The sequence below is a fragment of the Ornithodoros turicata genome, chromosome 6 (genome assembly GCF_037126465.1).
Source record: "Ornithodoros turicata isolate Travis chromosome 6, ASM3712646v1, whole genome shotgun sequence".
In the NCBI taxonomy this organism is placed as follows: domain Eukaryota; kingdom Metazoa; phylum Arthropoda; class Arachnida; order Ixodida; family Argasidae; genus Ornithodoros; species Ornithodoros turicata.
Window position 1 is genome coordinate 10627125 of NC_088206.1, and position 21129 is coordinate 10648253.

Here is a 21129-nt window from a genome sequence, read left to right on the forward strand (position 1 = left end):
GCTGGTTTTTGAGCCCGTCTGAGCCGTGTCCTTCGTCTCGGTGTCAATGTTTCCTCAAGCTCAAGGATGTTGCCCTCTTCGAAGCCACTACTGGGTTGGTTGACCCATCGGTGTATATCTGCAATGCTTTTCCATGCTTCTCAACGATGGCTTCTTCGGCGAGTGCCTTGGCCACTATGTTTGGCATTTGAGATTTCTGTCGTAGTCCGCGTATATCACAAGCGAAGTCAGGACGTTGAAGCAGAAAGGGAGGGTCTTCCGTGTGATTGGCCTCTTCCAGACTGCATCCTGTAAGTATTTTTTCCGAGTTCTCTGAACCGTGATGCACGGTGGTGGTGGTAACGATGCAGAAGTGGTATCGATGATTGAGGACATGTCGTCATTGGTCCCCGTAATGCAAGTTGTTCGTCAGCGCCTTCGTCACGTGGGTTTTCCTCAGACGCTTTCAGACATATGTCGGCACAGTTCCCTTAGAAGTCGGCCCGGGACGCACATTCCCCCAGGGCGTGAGTCGTGACGTTGCCCACATACGTGAGGCCGACAACGGCAAGCCCTATCACCACCACCACCACCACCACCACCATCTTCGTCACGTGCCTCAGCGGTAATACGCGCGGAAGATGATAAAACGAGGGCAACGTTTTCCCTGAAATAAAGTTAAAATCTCTGCGGATTGATGATCCATTCTAAAAACGATAAAAAAAACAAAAAACAATGTAACAATGTATGCAACGAAAGGGACGAAAAACGAGACAAACACTTTCTTTGTTTGTCTTGTTTCTCGTCTTGTTTCGTTGTTTCGTCTTGTCGTCGTTTGTTTTGTGTTTCGTGTTGTTTTTCGCTTTGCACTGTTTCTTTTATCGTTTTTACAACGTTTTCAACTGTTCAAGTAATGGCGTGACGGCTTTTCAAAAATCGATATATCGATATTTCTGTTCGAAATACCGATATATTGATAAAAATATCGATATAAATATCGGTATTTTGATCCATTTTCTAGGTTTTTTTTACGATGTTGATATTTATCGATATCGAAAGCGTCGATATTTTTGCATCACTAGTGACGCGATGCGACTTCACCCGACCACAGCAACTTTATTAAAATGATGATGAGTGGGCAGTTCCATCGCCTGTTTGATCGCTCACGCCACCTTTTGCGGCCTCGGCTTCATCGAGGCCCCAAAACCGCGTTATAATGACCGGGTGTTGTACTGTAAATAAGGCGAAGGCGATAAGTAAACAAGCACCGAATGGAGCTTGGAAGAAAAAAAAAAAAGATAACCGCCCTGGCGAAGATAAAGAGGGAGCCTTCCACTCCTTTTTTTAATAATGTGTGCAAGACCCTAAGCCTCAGAGCTATTCATTGCTGAGCTACGCTTCAACCGTCGGAGATTCCGTGCAAACAGTGCTTCACCGACGGCAGCCCACTCGACCTCAGCTGTGCAAATATAGAGGGTGGACACATTAGATGCGATGGTACTGCACAGCTGTCAGCATTCACGATGGCTACCGGCCACACTTCACCATCATCTTTGGGGGATATTTCTGTACTTGAGAACGACGGCGAATGATGAGGCTATAGGACACGCCATGCCCTCAACATATAGATACCCAGCAACCCAGTAAGAGGGCAATAATGCGACGGCAGTCGAGCTTTGCTCGACTTCCTCCAGACGACAGACCCCATGAAAAAATGATGAGTTCACCTTTCATGTCATCTACACTTCACCCCACCCTCGTCATCTTATATTTGGTTTTGCTTTATCATATTTTTGTTTCAGGAATAGCAAGCCGATCTTCGGTCAGGCTGACCTTTCCGAAATAAACGTATATCCCCCCCCCCTCATCCGTTTCCAATGTGCAAAAGGGCACTGTACCGCCACTGCGGCGGTGAACCGCCCACCTCATCATCATCATCATCATCATCATCATCATCATCGTCATCATCATCCAGTGTGTGCGCGCACGCGTGTACATGTATCATCAACGGGAGCTCTTACTCCCGATGTCCTAGGCTGAAACTTACCTCCCCAGTGGCCAGTAGCCAATAGAACGACCTACGTCAAGTAGTAGTAAAGACTTTTCAATGAGCCGTTAAATGCCCTTCCATAAATTTTTCGTTTTTGGCTGGGACCCGCTGCGCAACAAATAGGGTGAGATATCCCAAAGGAATATCTCACAGCAGCTGACATCTAGCTGGCGACTAGCTAAGACTAGATAAGTCTAAGGTTGGTACACTTCTAGAAACCCTCTAACTCTTTCGAGGAGCGTGCAAGTCAATGAGGGAAGCCAATGTCACTTGAATGACATTCGCAGTCCCAGTTGGGAGTCTAAACGGGTGACACATGACGTGGACCGCGCTCCTGAAGTACCGTAGCACACTCTAAGGGGGAAAAAAATGGAGTAATTTCACTCCTTTTGGGGGACTAAATGCATTGCCACAAAAAAATAGTCCCTTTCGGGAGGAAATGAATGTCACAGAGACTGCATTTCACGCTCTCCTTTAACAGTCACAGGTACATAATTCAAGGTAGTACATAATCCAGGTACAGCTCCCGTCAACCTTAATAATAACACTGGAAAAAAAATTGGGTCTCATTTTCGAGCGCGATAACAGCTACCCTGGGGGCACTGGGGGAATGTTAAAGGAACAAAATCCCTGCGTTAAAACTAACAGAATAATTTTGTTCGACTAAGATTTCCTCATCGCCCCAAGGGTAACTGGGTCATTCAAGGTCAAATCACCCAAAAGGTCGTGCTCGACCCCCCTCAGTTTTGCTTTCAAAAATTATCATGCACTCCTTATTGCAAATAACGATATTTTCCCGAGTTTTACTGGACAATGTTGAACAGTTTTTGTAGGTGGGGTTAAAGTTCGTCAGAATCGCGAAAACCATGCTATACGAAAAAAGTTACCTACTGAGCAGGGTTTTGCGTCTAGGTGGACTCTAGTGGCATAGAATGAAAGAGCGTGGCCCTAACATTCTGCCAATATCAAGTTCTTCCCTCGTGTTCGATTTTCGGCCAGAGAAACAGGGCTGTTTTTTGGCGCCATTTCTTACAACTTTGCGCCATGCTAAGGGCACTTTTCGCACAAGCTGGAAGGGACAAATAAATTCAGCGTGTTCTGGACCTCCCATGTTTCAAAATCACATGTTTTGAAGGCCGACCACACAATACTTTTTGCCACATTTAATCTCAAATGCCGTACTTTTGGTAAAGTTGGCCGTATTCAACGCCATTTTTGAAAATGAAGCGGTCGGCCGAGAACAATCTAAATAGATGGAGATGATAGACCAATATCTATACTAAAGCATATAAAAAATTGAGAAGGTACTTTTTGATAAGGGCGAGAAAATAATTTTTATATCCCACCCACTCTACATATAGTTACGACGGACGGGTGGGCCGCGAGGCTTGGTTCGGCGAATAAAGTTTTTCCGTGTGGTGGAAGTTTCCTATGCGTTATGCAGGACCAGAACAGACATTATATACAGCTAAGTCACATCCATGCTACTACCGCGTACTAGCCCGAGAGGTTCATGTGGTGTCCTTAGCAGGGCGCAAAGTTGTAAGAAATAGCGCCAAAAAGCAGCCCTGTTTCGCAGGCCGAAAATCAAACACGAGGAAATAACTTGATATTGGCAGGATGTTAGGGCCACGCTCTTTCATTCTATGTCACTAGAGTCCACCTAGACGCAAAAACCTGCTCAGTAGGTAACTTTTTTCGTAGCATGGTTTTCGCGATTCTGACGAACTTTCACCCCGCCTACTTTCGACAACGGTTCAACATTGTCCAGTAAAACCCGGGAAAATATGTTTATTTGCAATAAGGAGTCCATGATAATTTTTGGAAGCAAAACCGAGGGGGGTCGAGCACGATCTTTGCGTGATTTGGCCTGGAATGACCCAGCTGTAATCGCGCTCGGGCACGATACCATATTTTTTCCAGTGTTATTATTAAGGTTGGCGGGAGCTGTACAATAATAATGGTCAATGGGAGCTTGCGGTCATTGTTGCCAAATTTAAGGAAAAGTCGCTAAATTTAGCGGATTTCGGGGTCTGTCTAGCAACAAAATTTTGCATTTTGGGATTAGCGGATTTTGTGTGTGTGTGTGTGACCTTCTGGTACGTTTAGCGACCTTTTTAGCTACACGGATATTCCCTCATGAATTCAAGAAGAATCGTCATGATTTTCATGTCACACTTCGGTAGACAACAAGCTATCGCGAAGAACAATATGTATCGCCCGCCCTGACTGCTCAGCATGCTGCTCAGGCAGAGGCGGATTCAGGATTTTTCTGAGGAGGCCTCCTGCCTTGGACAGCATGCTATTACACCACCAAGCTCAATTATAATAGCATGCTGTCCAAGGCAGGAGGCCTCCTCAGAAAACTCCTGGATCCGCCTCTGCCTGAGCAGCATGCTGAGCACTCAGGGTACACCACCACGCTCTATTGAACTATTTCTCCATTTATTTCTTTTCTAATCAACTCAACTCAACTCAAGCTCAATTGAAACTAACGAGCCCCCTCCCCCCGCCCCCTAAATTCCCTCCCCCCCCCCCCCTGTGCTCAGGGTAAATCACATGTGTCAGGGAGAGCTCTAGCGCGCTCCGTGCAGCGTCTAGTTTTGTATCTGCTCTTCGCAACAACAACAACAACAAATAAATCGCGACTATGACCTGGGGTGGGTGAGGTGACCTGCTTTTCGCAGTGCTAGCTTCTTCGAGGGGGGAGGGAATATATATTTATTGAAAGGAAAGGTCAGCTTCTTCGAGCTGTTTCCTGTTTGCCCCTTTTCTGACGCGCCGCGTGAACACATCTTCATTTTCACTTGAACTGAGGGTTTTATTGTTTTTAGAATGAACGCATGCGTTTTCCAAAATGCCTCCTAAGTACGATCATAAGTAGAGAGCCGGGAGATGCTTCCAACACTAAAGGAATGACTGCGGAGGGAGACTCGGCACCAAGAACGTGTTGAGGTAACACTGCGACATCAATCCGTACCCCGCATGGTACTTCGGTGAATACAATTTCTCATCCCCAAGTGGCAGAGATGATTAGAAAAGGAATGTTTTACTTTGAGTGATTTGGCGCTCCTCCACGGAAAAGCAGTCCGGCAACACTGGGCTTCACATCACCGGTATTCCTTGTGTACGGCTTTCTGTAGGCTTTGCTTTTACCGCTGTCGAATGTTTTAGAACGAAATCGGGAAAGCAGATGACTGGTCATCCATGTGGCACGAAGAAGTTACAAAGCGGGCGCCCGAAAAATAGCTGGTGGCCCGCACGAGACTACCGGTGACGTCACGCAGGGTACAGGAGGTAGGAGAGGAAGCCTTCAGAAGTTTCGGTTTCGTTTTGAGCTTCGCAGCTCTTTTGGCAACTACCGAGTCGCCGACTGCCAAACCAACTTTATTTCTCATTTCGGAAGAATGTACCGAGCTTATTTACATAGTCATTGTAATAGTTTCGGATTGTCCCGGAGTCTCCCTAAAAAGACAGCGACACAAGGGCCCAGTGCGTCTACTGGTAGTGTGAGATTTATGCGAGGCTGTCAGACGTAAAGAAGCGTATAGCAAGTCGGAAAGACACTGGCATCGGAACCTTTTGCGAGCAATTAAGCAAACCACCATTACGTGCCTCCGATTACAAAGCGAGAGAAAGTTCAGCAGAAGATGTCCAAGGTTCCGAATTTGATTTACTTTCTCTCATTTTTATCCACTCAAACTCGGTTTGTCATGTCCTCACTTGGCCGTCTAGCCCACTCATTCGTTGAAACATCACCGTACGTCTGTCACCGCATTGTTTCGACGTGCAAACGGGGCACAGTGGTGGCAATGACTTTTTTAGCGACTTTAAATTTCAATTTTAGCGACTTTTAGCGACTTTGCGGAATGCCAATAGCGACTTTCTGTGGATGAGATCTGGCAACACTGCTTGCGACTGTTCCCCACGCATTTCTGATGACACATTCTGGGCCGGAACGATGGCTGCTTTCTCCTGGCACTTTTGTAAATTTGCTTGCGCAGTGAAAAATACACTGCACAGCGGAAATATTGCGCAAATATTGCGCTGCTTGACGAACGAAACAGCGTTTCGAGCCCTTCCTCGCTCATTTGAGGCAAACGATGACCTATTCATGGTTCCACGGCAATATCGTACCTTTAAGTTAAAAATTATCACATAAAATCCATCAACAGCGTACCAATCAACACAACCATGAAGTTCTCCAAACTTCGCGGGGTGCCATCTCATCTTGCATCCTCTTTATACGAATACAAAGTTTCAAGGACGAGCAAGATGACAGCTATCCCGTCTTGCAAACAACGAAGCACATACAGAGAAACAACTGAATTGCTCATACACTATTCTATTGCAGCGAATACCTATTTCCATTTCATAAGAAGCCCATCTGTTCTTTCCGAAACGGCACGCAATAAAGGGACGATAAGAAGTCATTTGCTTTCGCTGCGTATGCTGAACGTAGCATCAAGAAAACGCATTCTGCATGGATAGAAGCAATGAGCTCACAAAGCAAAGAACACAAATGAACACGCACTATCCCAAAGTTCGCTTAGGCGGAACGCTCCAACTCAGTATTCCTTCTTGTTCATTTGACAGTGAGCAATGGCACTTAGCCAGAACGAGAGAGCAACACTAAACCGGTGTCAAGTGGAAGACGTCGAGGGAAAAACTCAATAAGAGGCTATTCATTTCCCAACTCTGCATACACATTTATATCGCTTTCACCAGCGCCAGCGCGGTTGCCCCGAGGGAGTTCCTCTTTCTACACGATCTGTCTCGTGTAACTCTTCAATAACAGCGAGGAAGTGACCAGGGCTAAAACGTCGATATTTCTGAGCGTTACAAATATCGCCGTCGGAAAGAAGGCGTACGAACACTACTGGTGAGAGAAGATAACGACGTTTCAGCAGACGTTCACTTTGCTGACTCGGGAAGTGGAGAAAATGCGCCGTCAGGAGTGGTCCATTTACTTTACCGTCTCATCATCAATTGTGACAGACAGCTGTATATCAGCGGCTTTCATTTAGTACGTGCGATGCAATGTAGGGGGCTGTCACATATAAGAATTCCACAAAGCTGCTCGCGAGGTTTATTGCCATCGATTATATTTAATTGCGGAGTCTAGTGGTTCATATATCAGATGGGGCCAACGGAGCATTATTAACGGAATAAACGCGATTGATTAATTCATTCAAAAATTTGTATTTTTTATCCATTGTAAATAATTAAATAAAAGTTACGTCAATTAAATTAGCAGTCACCCCGCAGACCTCTCCGCCTATGAGGCTATGAGCTATGAGGTCAGCACAGATGCCGTTGCTGTAGGCCAGTTATATATACGGTACATACTGTCGAAGTGAGTGTGTAGCTACTGGATGACAGGATGAATACCTAGCATCCATAAAGTAACTTTGGAATTGGTCGTCATCAGTAAAATGTAAGAATTGTAGCAGAATTGTAGCTAATCGTTATTTAAAGCCACACTTTTATATATATATATATATATATATATATATATATGTATATACGTGTAACGACATAGATACACATTTTGGCCTGGCCCACCTGGCCCACGGGAACAGATCTATACTGAGCTTGCAAATAGGAGAAGCTAACAGTGACACCAAATGTGTCCTATTTTCCCCTCGGAGAAAGTCGGTCGCAGAAAGATGCAAACGTTTACACAGTTGGCCCTGTGATCTCCATTTGCGTCGTCACCTTCACACTGTCTACTTGAGCGACCCTAAACAAGAATTTTTCCAACACACTATTTGCCACGATACGTACACAAACCTGATAAGCAAAACATGCACGAATTACATCGATGAGCACTGAATAACGAGTCTCAGTTGTCTCGCGACGTAACCACCCAATTATATAAAAAATGAATAACGAGTGTTAGTAACGCGGATAACGTCACCGTTAACTTACCGCGCCTGCCGGAACCAATGACAGAGAGCGTGACTCGGAATCTTATCTGTTGATAGGGTGCGGCAGACACGGTAGCCTACCGGTAGCGGTCTATTAACACCCGCTAATTGTGAGTAGGCCGTTGATATCGTGGCTTCCGAAGTACCGTGTCTGACGCACCCAATCAACTGATAAGATTCTAAGTCACGCGCATTCCCATTGGTTCCGGTGGGTATACGGTAAGTTAACGGTGATGTTATCAACACCCTGTAATATTCGCCGTACCGTGACAGTTTCAAATCCGGTAACAGCATGGACATTAGCGAGTTTCAGCAAATTGTTGATAACGTTGCTTGCGTCGAACCGTATCAATCGGAACCAATCAGAGGATAATACTCTGAGTCACACACGACTGCGATTGGTTCCTATAGACACGATAACCTTACCAATGGTTTGCTAAAACTGCCTGTTAGAGAATAGTGCATGTTAGTAGACCGTCGATAACGTTGCTTTTGAAGTACCGTGCCTACCGCACCCAATCAACAGATAAGATTCTGAGTCATGCATGCTGCCATTGGTTCCGGTAGGTACGGTATAGCTTCACGGTGACGTCGTCAACGGTCAACTAGCACTCTCCAGTGTTAGACAGATTAGAAAACGGGAAAGGACGTACGTATAGCTGGGGGGTAGCTCCTATGACGTCAGAGCTTTACACCGTACATGTGTTCGATGGCTTGTATCTCGCCAAGTACGACACGTAGGAATGCACCACAAGTAATGCAAGTCAATCAACGTAATCAATGTAATGCACTGCAATCAATCCAATACAATCAATGCAATGCACGACAAACAACGCAAGTACGACACGTACTCAATGCGGTGGCGTGGAGTACATTTTTCCCAACGTTAATTTTAACGTGGCGACGGCTGTCGGAGCAGTTGGAGAGCCACCCTATCGGCGCTGAGTAGAACTATAGAGAGAGAGCATTGCGGGCTATCCCACTCGTGCTTGGGGTCTTTGCCCAGAAACCTGCTCCTCCTCACGATAACCCTTTTTCCCGCGTATTCGGAGCGGAGCGTCTGCTTCTCGATACAGTTCTACTTATGGACCGTATCTACGAAAGTGTCGCAATCACAATCCCTGTAAATGCCTTTCCTTTCTTTTTCTTAATAAACATATCCCCCCCCCCCCTGTAAATAGCGCCTGTAAGTGCATGCGCGGCGCGTACTCCGTTTTACTGTTTTCTTCCACCAAACCAGGGTTCCGGAGCGAACCGAAAACCTGAACCAAAAACAAAAGAACGAAAACGTCATTTTTGGGCGAACCGAAATGGAACGAAAACCGAAACTAAATTGTATGCTACGGAGGGAAATCGAAAATATGTTTTCGGTTTTCAGTTCAAATGGAAAGTTGAACTATTTGGCCCCCAAGGGTACGTAACGTAAGACCTCAAGTGCATAAATACATGGCATCCATCGGTATTTGGGAAACTTCCCGAACCTCACCTTACAACAATGTGCCAGAGCACAAGACGAGCTCCTTGTTTTCGTGTATAAGTCACATGGTAGGACCTTATAACCTCTCTCTTTATTTCTCTCTCCCTCTCTCTATCTCTTGGAAAGAATAAAGGGGATTATTTTCGCCGCAATCAATTCTCATTAGACCATGCGAAACTGAACCGGTTTGAACCGTTATATTTTTTTCCTTTTTTTTTTACTTCGGAGCTGAACCGGAACTGATCAGTTTTCTTTGAACCGAAACAAAAACCGGAACGGAAAACCTTTCGGTTGGACACCCTGCACGAAACATCATCCTCTTGCAAGAGGAGGGTCCCCTGTCCAAGTTTGGAGGCATCTGTATGGACTTGGATCGCAAAGGATGCGTCATCGGAGAAGAGTTTAAGCACAGGTGGGCTGCAGAGAGCTTCCTTGACGTCACAGAACGCGGAAGAATGCACGTCAGTCCATTGAAACGGAACGTCGTTCTTCAGCAAGTCTCGCAGTGGTGCGGCCAGTACGCTGTATCTTGGTATAAACTTGCGGAAGTAGGACGTCAAACCAAGAAACGACTGAAGGTCTTTGATGTTGCTGGGCTATTTTAGCTGGGTCAGGTGAGATACCGCGCCTGGTGACAACATAGCCCAAGAATAAAATCTCCGAAACAGAAAAAGCATTTCTGTGGCTTGAATTTTAAGTCTGCTTCTTCAAAACGTGAGAATACAGCAGATAGATGCTCCAAATGCTCATCAAAAGTCTTGCTGTAGACTACGCAGTCATCCATGTAAACGAGAGCATAGTCAAATTTTGCATCATCGATGACAGCATCGACCGCACGCTGCAAGGTGAATGGGGCACCTTTCAGGCCAAAAAGCATCCGCCCCAGGCAGTTTTTGTTTGCTCCTTTTTGTTTGGTTGTTTGTTTGTTTGCTTTCGTTTCTGAAAGACCCGTAGGTTTTACATCTGAGAAGCTGGCGGAAGGAGAAACATTGCATTCCCTTTAACTTCCCGAAGAATAAAAGAAAATGATTTGGTTCTTTTCTTCTTCTTCTTCTACAGCAGCCTGTTAAACTGGCTACCGGCTACGATACCACGTAAACTCGTCCTCGTACCATAGTCGACTATGCGCGAACGATTTCTCTTACAAACAGGAAAGCAAAACGGATTGATTGCGTCGTTTCGCACTCCATCGGCAGAATGAGTTGTTGTCAGTTCTTCAGGGCGACACATAAAAAAGGTGAACTCTTACCAGTGGATTTATGGGCGCGACGTTCTCTCTCTCTCTCTTTTTCCTCGTGTTGATGAGGCGATACGTTGCTCTGGGGTCTGTGGGAGAAGAGCGTATAAAACGTGAGGAACGGACATAAAACTCTTCGACTATCACTCCTGCCGAACGTAATTTCCTGCGACGTTATAGCTTCTAGGACCCACCAACGTCGACAGCTGTCTAGGTCCGTCCGTAACGGCTTGATAGGACCACGTGACAGTGACCACATGATTACAGTGGCTAGAAGGAGAAGTGTGCCGGGCGCCGGAAAATAAGCGCACAAAACTGCAATGAAAGGTCCAGGTGGCGCTGGTCGCAGTAGGCGAGTTACCTCCCGAAGGGCGCCGACGTGGAAAGTTGCGGAGTTCGGCACTAAACCCGAGGATTTCACGTTAGCTTGAAAAGGAATCTTGTTGGTGCTTGATTCATGTCCTCTTAATTATGCAGCGATAACTATGAGAACACGAGCATGCGCAATTTTTAAACAAAGAAAGAAAAAAAAATAGAGCCATGATGGTACAGTACTGAACACATTTATATTTTAACGAGACGTCATAGCGAATATTTTCAAATGGCATATTTTCAAGCAAAAATAGAGTATTTTCGTTGAACATAAGTGAGGGGACAAGCGAGCTGGTGTATACATGTACGATTGAACGGGAACATCTCCTTGATTTCCGTTCAATCGTATTTTCAAATGCTTCCGTCGCTCTCTTTTTGACACATTCTCCTTATTCAAGAAAATCTGAGAGAGAAAGAAAAAAAGAGACTTTGTAAGAGAATGCAGTGGTGTGACTAAAAAGATCTGAAGAACACGTCTAATCAGTTCATTGCAGTGCACGTCACAGCCAATTAGTTCAAGCTTTAGATTGGTCAAGGACTTGCATAAAGTCAAAGATACTGCGGCCGTAGAGCTTCTGAGTGGAAAAATATAACGTAAATGCTGCTTCCAGCACTGAAATGAGCTTGGCCAGTCCATGGCCAGGATATAGCTGGTGAACTCACTTTCTTGGATCTGTGCGGCTTATGAAAATGATCTCTTAGTTTATATATAGCTCTTATAACCATGGCCTATCCAGCCTATTCGTTCCCAATCTAGCAGACAGAAAGCTGAATAAAGGTGCGTACAGGGTTTATTATGCGCACTGTATACATTTTCTTAACAGGAATTCTTAACCACTTTCTAACCAGCCCTTATCAAATTCTGTATAAAGCACAGTGCGTACAGCTTTTATACGGCAATTTTTCCGTTTTGTAACCAGTTCAGACTAAATCTGTATGTAGCAAAAAGGGAATTTTGAACACAGAATTCCATTTGATTTTTTTCTGATGCGTCATGTCATTGCCCATTCTTTCGTGTGCCGTTCGTTTTTTTTTTTTTTTTTTTTGCAAAATCGTTTCCATCACTGTTGATGCACAACGGGTTGAAGTTGTGCAACTGTGCACCAGAACCCAGGTTTATTTTGATGGGTGCACTTACTTCGGCGCGTCCGGAACAGGGTTGGAACGGCATCGTCCGTTAGCAGCGACCTGTCCCTCAGAATTTCGACGTTTTCGTCGCCAATGATGTGTCGAAGAATCCTCATGGTATACCCTTCCTCGAATTACCGTTCACACACAACGCAATCAATTGTTAGTCCTTTCTCCGCGCTTTACGTTACGCGTCTACTCTTCTCTGCGGATAGTTTCTTTCGGTGGTCGGAACGGTAGGACCTCATATTCGTCCTCACGGTGACATGGACCATGTCGTGAAGACTGGATACCCAGACTTCGCTTTAAGTAACACACAAAAGCGCCCAAAGAGACACAAATAGGCGATTTCAGATATTGCCCTTGTGCTCCGCACGGGGGCCCTCCGTCGCCCAAGTCACGCGCATCGTGCAATGCGTTGTGGGAAATGGTTTGCATTCGTGCTCGTCTGCCTGTTGCTTGAAGGTGCGGGAGGTGAAGGAGAGAGAAAACCGAAACCGTTTGCGCTCTTGTTCTTCTCTCTGACTCATGAAAACTAAATCCCAAGGTGCAGTGGGGCTTTCGCAACACGGCGCTCTCTGGTGGGCCATCCATGCAATTTCTGAAATCGTCTATTGAACAAACAAATGCTCGAAACGTCACACGTTGAGTTGACAAGTAAGCGTCTGCTTCCCGCGACCAGACTCGCCTAGTGGTTGCAGCGCCCTCTGCGACGCCAGAATTTGTCATTGCGGTTTGCGCTTCCCTATCGCATGGCGTGTACATGGCGCCCGGCACACTTCTCCTTCTAGCCACTGTAACATGACCAAAAACTGCAAAGTCAACGATGGCCAGAAGGCTACCGAACATTTATTACATATTGCGGCATTTTGGCAATATGTAATGCCCAAAGATTATTTTTCAGAATATTTGGTTGATTCCTTTTTTGCGAGTGATTAACGTTTCATTATGTTACGTTTATACAATGAAATGAGCGCGATAAAAGATTGGCGCACGTAGCACCTGTAAAGAGATTGCCTTCTAGTCATGTCCTTGCAACTTCAAGGTGAGAGACCACTATCAGGTATAACAACACAGAGTATATGCCTAGAGGCACCGCAACACCCTCTAAAGCTGCGTCAAAAAAAAAAAAAAGAAAGAAAGAAAGAAAAACTCCTTTTCGAGATATCAGCAGGTTCTAACATCAGGCAGACTTTATTTCCCTTCTTTCCACGCATTCCAACACAACCGTTCAACTCCATTCTAGTTCCAATATTTTCGCTCACAGTCTATTCTATTTACAGTCTACTTGCCCGCTGTGCGTTGTCGCTGTGAAGGTGATCCTAACATTTCATCAAACGACAGCGCGCAATGAAGCAGAACATCACCTGCGGCGATGAAACACCCCAATCATCATCATCAAAATCAATCCGTCGTTGTTGTGGCGGATGACTCGCGACGGATGACGAAATTACATTTTCTATAGCAATATCTCTGCCGCTATTTCGGCAATGTGCGAGCCTTCTGCGATATTACCGAAATCAAAGCAACGGGTATCTCTTCTGTCACTCGTGGTGACAGTGGCAAGACGAGCAGCAAGATAACACCAGAGAATTAAACTCCAACGCAATGCGGTGGACATCGGACACCACCTGTAACATGGCAGCGTGGTGCTCGAGTAATGCATTGCTGGGACATATATCCGTTCATTACTTGCCGCCAAAAGAAGCGACCATTCGAGAGAGAGAGAGAGAGAGAGAGAGAGGATGTAGACTCGAGCGACCGCAATGCTGAACGCAGCAGAATCATAGTTTCACTGTGTGTGTGTTGATGTTGAAGGAAAATACTAGGGAGAGGTTGAATTTGTCGTGTGACGAATTCAACCTCTCCCTAGTATTCTTCTTCATCATCATCAACATCAACTGTGCTTTCCAATAGCGTGGCCGTGTTCATTCACACATGCGCCCATAGCAACTGCCGCAATCATCTCCAAGACCTTCAAGCGCTTAGGACTTGCTGCAGACACATACGCCCTCTGTTGATGGTCTGCACAACCCAATGGTCGCATTGTAGTATCTGCCAAAATGACTCGCTCTTCGGCGTCATCGACTTCATTGCTCCTGCCTCTGTCGACTACGAACATGGTTTATTATTCTGAACATGCAGACGTCGCCTTTTACAGGCATCACCTAGTATACCTAATATATAGCTTAGCGTCATGATGCCCGAACAAAAGATGACGTCATCCTTACGGCATTATTGAATTCCGAGTTCCGTCCTCATGGAGCTTCAAATCATAGAACGTGTATTAACGCCTTATAGCTCTGCTGCAATAAGTATTGGTATGGAAGAAGAACGCGAAGAATTCCTATGGGCCACCACAGGTTATTGCTTTATGTCATGGTAGCGCTTAATTCCGCGCGAAAAGAGCGAACCGTACGTGAGTAATGTGGACTACGTGAACTAAATCCAAAAGTGATGGAACGCAGACTTACCACCAATGCAGCGTAAGTGTTTTGCGTCGCCAATTTTCCGAGAACGTGCAGGTTCGCTGAGTTATGCAACAATTTTTGCCGGCAGTCACCGGTTGCTAGACCAAATTGCTGACTTAGCGTTGCATTCACCTCTGCACTCCGGTATAGGCTGGGCCACAGCAACACGGCGCTGTGTAGAACTTGTGGTTTCCCGGCAACAATCCGACACATTCTAGAAGACTGCAGCCAGTACATACGCGAGCGACGAGCCTTTAAATGTCAACTTGAAATACTGGATCAGAGGCCATTCAACATCTGCAAAGTTCTCGGCCCATGGAGTAACCCTGGACATCAGTGCCGTGCACTTGGCGCTTTTCTTTCCTTTCTGAGGGCCACCGGCCTCATTCACGAACTGTAGGGATTTCCTTCCCTTGTCATCCTTTCATGTGAACCTTTTTGGAATGGGGTAGGGTCCTGCACTCAACGCAGAGAAACATCCCACATCATCATCATCATCCATTCATCTATGTTGTTGTTGTTGTTGTTGTAGACCAAATTTCCTGAGCTGGCCATATGCGCAATGAAATAATTTCGGTGTTCTTTGGATTTTTCTCTTTTTTTTTAATAACTCACGGTCTTCCTTTAAGTTACAAGCGCAAGCACAAAACATAGCTCAAGCATGAACGGCTTCGATCTTCACAACCGAAATGGCTGCCACAAGCCACTTGTGCTTCGTGCCAGATCAAAGAGATATAAGAAAACAATGAACGCACACACAAATATGAAAACAAATTTCAAAACCTCCGCCTCAACAGGTGGCTTTCAAGTGGAGAGTTGACGCTACGCATGCTGGGACATCGAACTCAGGTCCGAAATTTTAGTTTCGCTCAATTGGAGCAAAGTAAAAGCTAAACGTAAAAAGTAAACTCGTGCAACGGCATTTTAAACGTTTTGTTCTCTTCTTCTTTTTTACTAGACCTGCAGTAGCTTGTCCCGCGGTGAACGGGCTCACATCTCTATTTTTTCTCCTACCATCGTCGTCGTCATCATCACCATCTTGCGACAACAACCAAGATGAGTTCGCCTCGGAACGCTTCCTCCCGCCCTCCCCCAAACAAGTAACTTACTTGAACAAATACATTTTTCCTGTCATTCCAAAGATGACGACGGTTCCAAAGTTACCCCCCAAAACTTACGAAGAAATGAAGTTGTTGGAAAGGAAGGATATTGTCTTGAATTGTTTATTAGATATACTGCGAACAGAAGAAAGGAAGAATCAAGATTATGACAACAACGACACAGCACAAAGGACATCTGAAAGAATTTCAAATGCGGGATCTCTCGGATTGCTAAAGAGCTTTCACTTGCGGCCATTCATCATCCGAGGGACACAGTAGTCATAACTTTTTCTTTTTATATATATATATATATATATATATATATATAGCATTTTTCCCTTTTAGGGACAACGGTTGGCACATGCCAAGGACATATACATCTCTCCCACGGAGCATTTCCGTTGTCCGAGAAACGTGGGTGTTCAGAACGCCGGGGGAACGTTTGTCAACAGTAATGATATATGGCTGACATAACTTAGCCGCAAAAAAGCACTGTAAGGAGAAAAGGCCACTCTAGACGCCGAGTCGTACAGTCTACTTGTTGTACTTCTTGCTCTGCAGTACATTTTCTTGTCAGGGGACTAACGCTGTAGATCTTGAGAGAAGCGTTCTAACGCTCATGATTGTCTGTGGGTTACGCAAAACATTTGCTACCACTGGTACGGGTACTGTGCAGTGCATTGCCCGCTTAATGCGTTTCATAACCGATTTATGGGCCCCAACAACACCGGATATCCTCTGGATGTACGACTAATTTTCTAACGAATTGGTACGTCCGATGGATATCCCTCAGATATCCATCGGACGTACGAATCCGTTAGGACATTATTCGTACATCCAGAGGACATTCGGTGTTGTTTGGGCACCCATGGTGCTTTGGACGACCACTGGACAGCTTTAGCATTTGCGCGTGACGGTCTCTTTTTCTTCTTAAGGAGTCGGAGACATTTTTCAGTCCGTACTTCTTCGAATGGCCAAAGGTCGACGGATGTTTCGTCAGATTGCATCGCCGGTGAACTCGAGATACTCAGATGGTACAGCTTGATATACTTGGTATTAACCTGGTATATACCTTGATTATAACACCATATTTTCCATGTAGCATTGGTAAATACCTGCAGGCAGTGGAACCCTCCCTGCCCTTCAACATGCTAAGTGGACTTTCTCGTCATTGTGAAATGCGTCCTCGTGCATTCCTCGTGCGTCGGCAGCGGCGGAACGTCGCCTGTAGCCTTTTGTTTTGGCGTAACTTGAGCCTCAGCAATACAATGTTGTCCCCTACCTGCATTTTCCTGGCTAAAATTGAGCACGTTCTCATGACCTGCCGACGATACACGAGGGCACATCACACCCTTATGTATCAACTAGAAATCATCGACATTGGACCGTTCAGTATATCCAAGATTCTTGGACATTGGTGCAGTCCTGCACATCAGCGCTGGGTATCCTCGATCACTTATGCCTACGGTATCTCCATAATGTACGCGTATAATAATTAGGATTTATCCGAAGAAATCGTCTGGGTTCCACCCTTGGCACGCCAGCAATGGCTCCATGACATCACTCAATGGTCACTCCTCCATGCAGTGGACCCGTCATTATCATTTAAGATGCCAGGTGGCTTCCCTCGCAGCTTTACGTCACTTCTGCGTCGTCTACGACTCAGCGTCGCCTTCACCCCTGTGCTCCGGGCTAAGCTGGGTTACAGTAACAGGGCGCTGTGCCCAGCTTGCCACACCCCGGCTACGGTCCTCCATATCATCGAGGACTGTGACCGGTACACGTGTGAACGCCGTGTGTTTCGACGTCAACTTGAGCTCCATGACCATAGACCATTCAGCTTGTCCAGAGTACTTAGCCCATGGAGCTCCCTGCGCATGAGTGCCGCGCTCTTCGCTCCCTTTTTGCCTTCATGCAAGCCGCTGGACTCCTCGAAGAGCTCTAAACAGAGCTCCGACCTGTCGTCGCTTCGCGTTCACTACAATTCATCCTTTCACATTAGTGGGGTAGGGTCTTGTGGCCACCACGGGGAAACATCCCATGCCATCATCTCGTCTCCTTCCTTTATTGCTGTTGTTGTTGTTGTTCCAGACCAGTAACTGAAAATTTCGTAAGAAAAGCCACGCACTGATTGGCTGGTTGACGATGGTTTGTTCCCTTTTGTGTCGAGATTGGCTCGCATCGCGGACACTACTTGAGCATGAGGATGTTCCGATATCATTTCGGCCTTTTCCCTGGCCTATACATAGAAAACACTCACAGTCAACAGTTTTCCTTTCCTTCTGAATCGTGCTACCTCTCCTCCTCAAAATTGACAAGGGAGCACGGATGGTATACGAACTGTCTTCTTGGTGGGGTAGCTAGAGTTAGTGGCTAGAGTTAGTGGCATGGGTTGTTGCAGCGCAGATGGGACGTAAGCGAAAGCGGCCGTGTGCTAGGAACATCCCGATTTCGAGATGATCACGTTGCATGGTGATCGTGGTACAGATGTTGTTGTCTGCAACTTCTGCAGAACAGCAGTATAAGTATTTTTCTTTTCAAGCCACTCCCCCCCCCCTTTTTTTTTCAACACTTTTTGTGAGTACAGGTCCCGACAAAAGTTTACGGAACACTGGAATGCTGCATATAGTCATCTGAGCGACACAGTTGCGGCAAACAGGAGCAGATAGACTTACAAACAGGTGACCGGGTACTCGTCGCACCTCTCAGTAGGTGTGTCCACTCCCGTTCGCCGCTAGGGTGTCGCTGAGATCAAGAAATACGACGCTCTGGTGTTCCGTAAACTTTTGTCGGGATCTGTACGTCGTTTCACGGCTTCCCGCTTTTTCGCCGAATTTTTAGTTATTAACTCAGTTCTAAAAAAAATGCAGGACGAAACACTCCGGAAATGTAACAAACTACGAAACGCACCCTACGAATATGGTAGAACTCCGAGAATAAACGCCGAGAATAAACTCCGAGAACCCTACTTACGACACTTCTGGAACGACACATGCATACTAAACGTACTCTAAACCCCTGCGTTGCTAGATTGACGTGCCCGTCGAGGTAACTCGTCAAATCATAGTAACCCACACGGAGTGCAGTATAAGGTCCTGCAGGCTTTAGGGCTTGAGTAAATGTTTTCCACAAAATATCGGCATATTCTAGAAGTGGACGAATTAAAGTTTTGTATGCTGTCAGTTATTAGTCGCAGAAGTAGAATGACACATTTTTCTTTTCAGGAACCAGAGCTTGCGTGACGCTTTGGCAACAATATGATCAACGCGCTGTTCAACTAAGGTTTGACGAGAGGATGATGCCCAGATATTTATGTTTGGAAACCTTTGTGAGTGGAACGTTATCCATAACATAGGAAGACAAAATCGGCTATTGTTTCGTAGACATAGTCATGTGCACAAATTTTCCTACGTTTAAGCGCAGAAATTCGCTTGCAAACATGATAATGTTGACCTGCTTTCCAACTGCGCGTTTTCACCGCGCAGTTGGTTCAGTGGCTAACAGGTGGCGCCACAATACCGCCGCCATCGCTTGTTTTCTGCTACTGCGAATTCTGAGATTGCACAGAAGCCACGGATATATTACTCTTGTGATCGTAATCTTATTTTCTCAGGCTGCATATATGCTTTGTTTTTTTTTTTAGAAAACGTGATATAAACCATATAAAGAATAGAAGTCAACAAGAAACAGCTCGCAATGTTCGTAGCAGACGGTTTTTCCTACGAGCGAATGAGGGGCTCTCTACCACCTACGTCACAGTAGAGTGGGTGTGGTCTGCAGTTGGAGCGCTCCGGCCTGTCACCGCGGCAGCGATTTTCCAAATTAATTGCACCGTGGTGAAATAACCTTGGACAGAAATATTTTGTGGGAATGCTTTTCACATACTGCTTTACAAGATGACAGCAGATTTTGGCCATGTTAGATACCACTTTAATGCTCCTTTAAGACTATCCTCCCGGATCGCTCATCGGGTGTATCCTACGCCCCTCCTTTATGGGCCCTCGCCAAGCCCCAGGTATTGACGAGCGTCCCTGGCCTAGGACGAAAGAGGGAGACGCCGTTAGCCGTTGCGCACCAGCTCGTCCTCGGATACCTATCGGCGCAGCATCAACAGCGTCAAGCCATCTATACAGACGGATCCGTAACACTCGATGGGGCCACTGCAGCCATCTACGTCGCGCAAGGTAACACCGAACAAGTTCTCATTGGCTCTCCCATACCACCTCCTCCACCGAAGCCGAGCTCTTCGCAATCCACGCGGCCCTCAGGCACATCACAACATCGCCCCCAGGAATCTGGACGACCCTGTCGGACAGCAAGGCGGCACTGGAGACACTCGACTCACACTGCACCAAAACAACCGACGACCAACACACAATGACAACGTCCCTAGCCAACACCGCCCTTGCTTCCGGGCACAATATATGTCTCCAGTGGATACCCAGCCACATTGGCCTCGGCGGGAACGATCGAGCAGATCCTGCGGCCAGGCGGGCACACGAACAACCCGACGCCGCGGCGCGCATACCGCTCACCCCTGCGGCTTGCCGCATCCAAATCCGCAGCTGGGCCGCCCAAGAGGCGCGGTGCTTCATTCGAGAATCCGCCCGTCAACGTCAACGACTTCCTTCGCTCCATCGACCCGACGGTGGAGTGCTCCCCACCACGACGTCTCCAACGGTCACAAGAGACACTCCTCCACCAACTGCGCCTCAACTTGGCATACACGCCACCGGCCCAGCGCATGATGGGGAGGCAGATCTCGGCCCTCTGCGACGTTTGCGAAGTGGTTGCGGACACGTTGCACCTCCTGCTGACCTGCAACAAGTACACCAACCATAGCGCTACCCTTTTCCGCTGCCTCGAACGTTTCGGGCACAACCAACTGACGCTGGCCGCGCTTCTTGGCCCTGTTCCTCAGCACCAACAGTGGGCCGTCACAACTGCTTTACTGCACTTTCTGAAGTGCACTGGCCTCGCCTCTAAGCTCTGAGCTGCGCGCTCCAGGAGTCTCACCTTCTTTTTCTTTCTTCTTTTTTTTTTTGCTTTTTTCTCTTTCTTCGTTGCTTTATTTTTCTTTTTCCCTTCTTTCTTTTCTTTGCGTTTTTGTTTTTCTTCCTTTTTTATGGAGTCTCACCTTTTTGCCTCCTTTTCTTTCTATTTATTATTCGTTTTTTTAATGGAATAGCATGCCGACCTTTTTCATTCAATAAATATATATCCCCCCCCCCTTCACTGTGGCAAAATCCGCAACGGACCCACGACCTTGTTTGCCTTTCCCCTCTCTTTCTCCGTCGTATTCAATAAACACACAGCCATACAGCAATATACCCTCCCCCCGTCATAGCTGTTGAAGTAAACAGGGATTTACGCTCAATTTTCCGA

General features: G+C 46.3%; 1 protein-coding gene across 1 annotated transcript in view; it reads right to left on the reverse strand.

The window, feature by feature from the left end:
• The window catches only part of LOC135397626 (trissin receptor-like), a 191056-nt gene that overhangs the window by 152029 nt on the left and 17898 nt on the right, over positions 1 to 21129 (reverse strand). The window contains exon 2 of the mRNA XM_064629239.1: positions 10686 to 10762. The gene's annotated coding sequence lies outside the window, so the exon portion shown is untranslated. The remainder of the gene's footprint in view (positions 1 to 10685; positions 10763 to 21129) is intronic.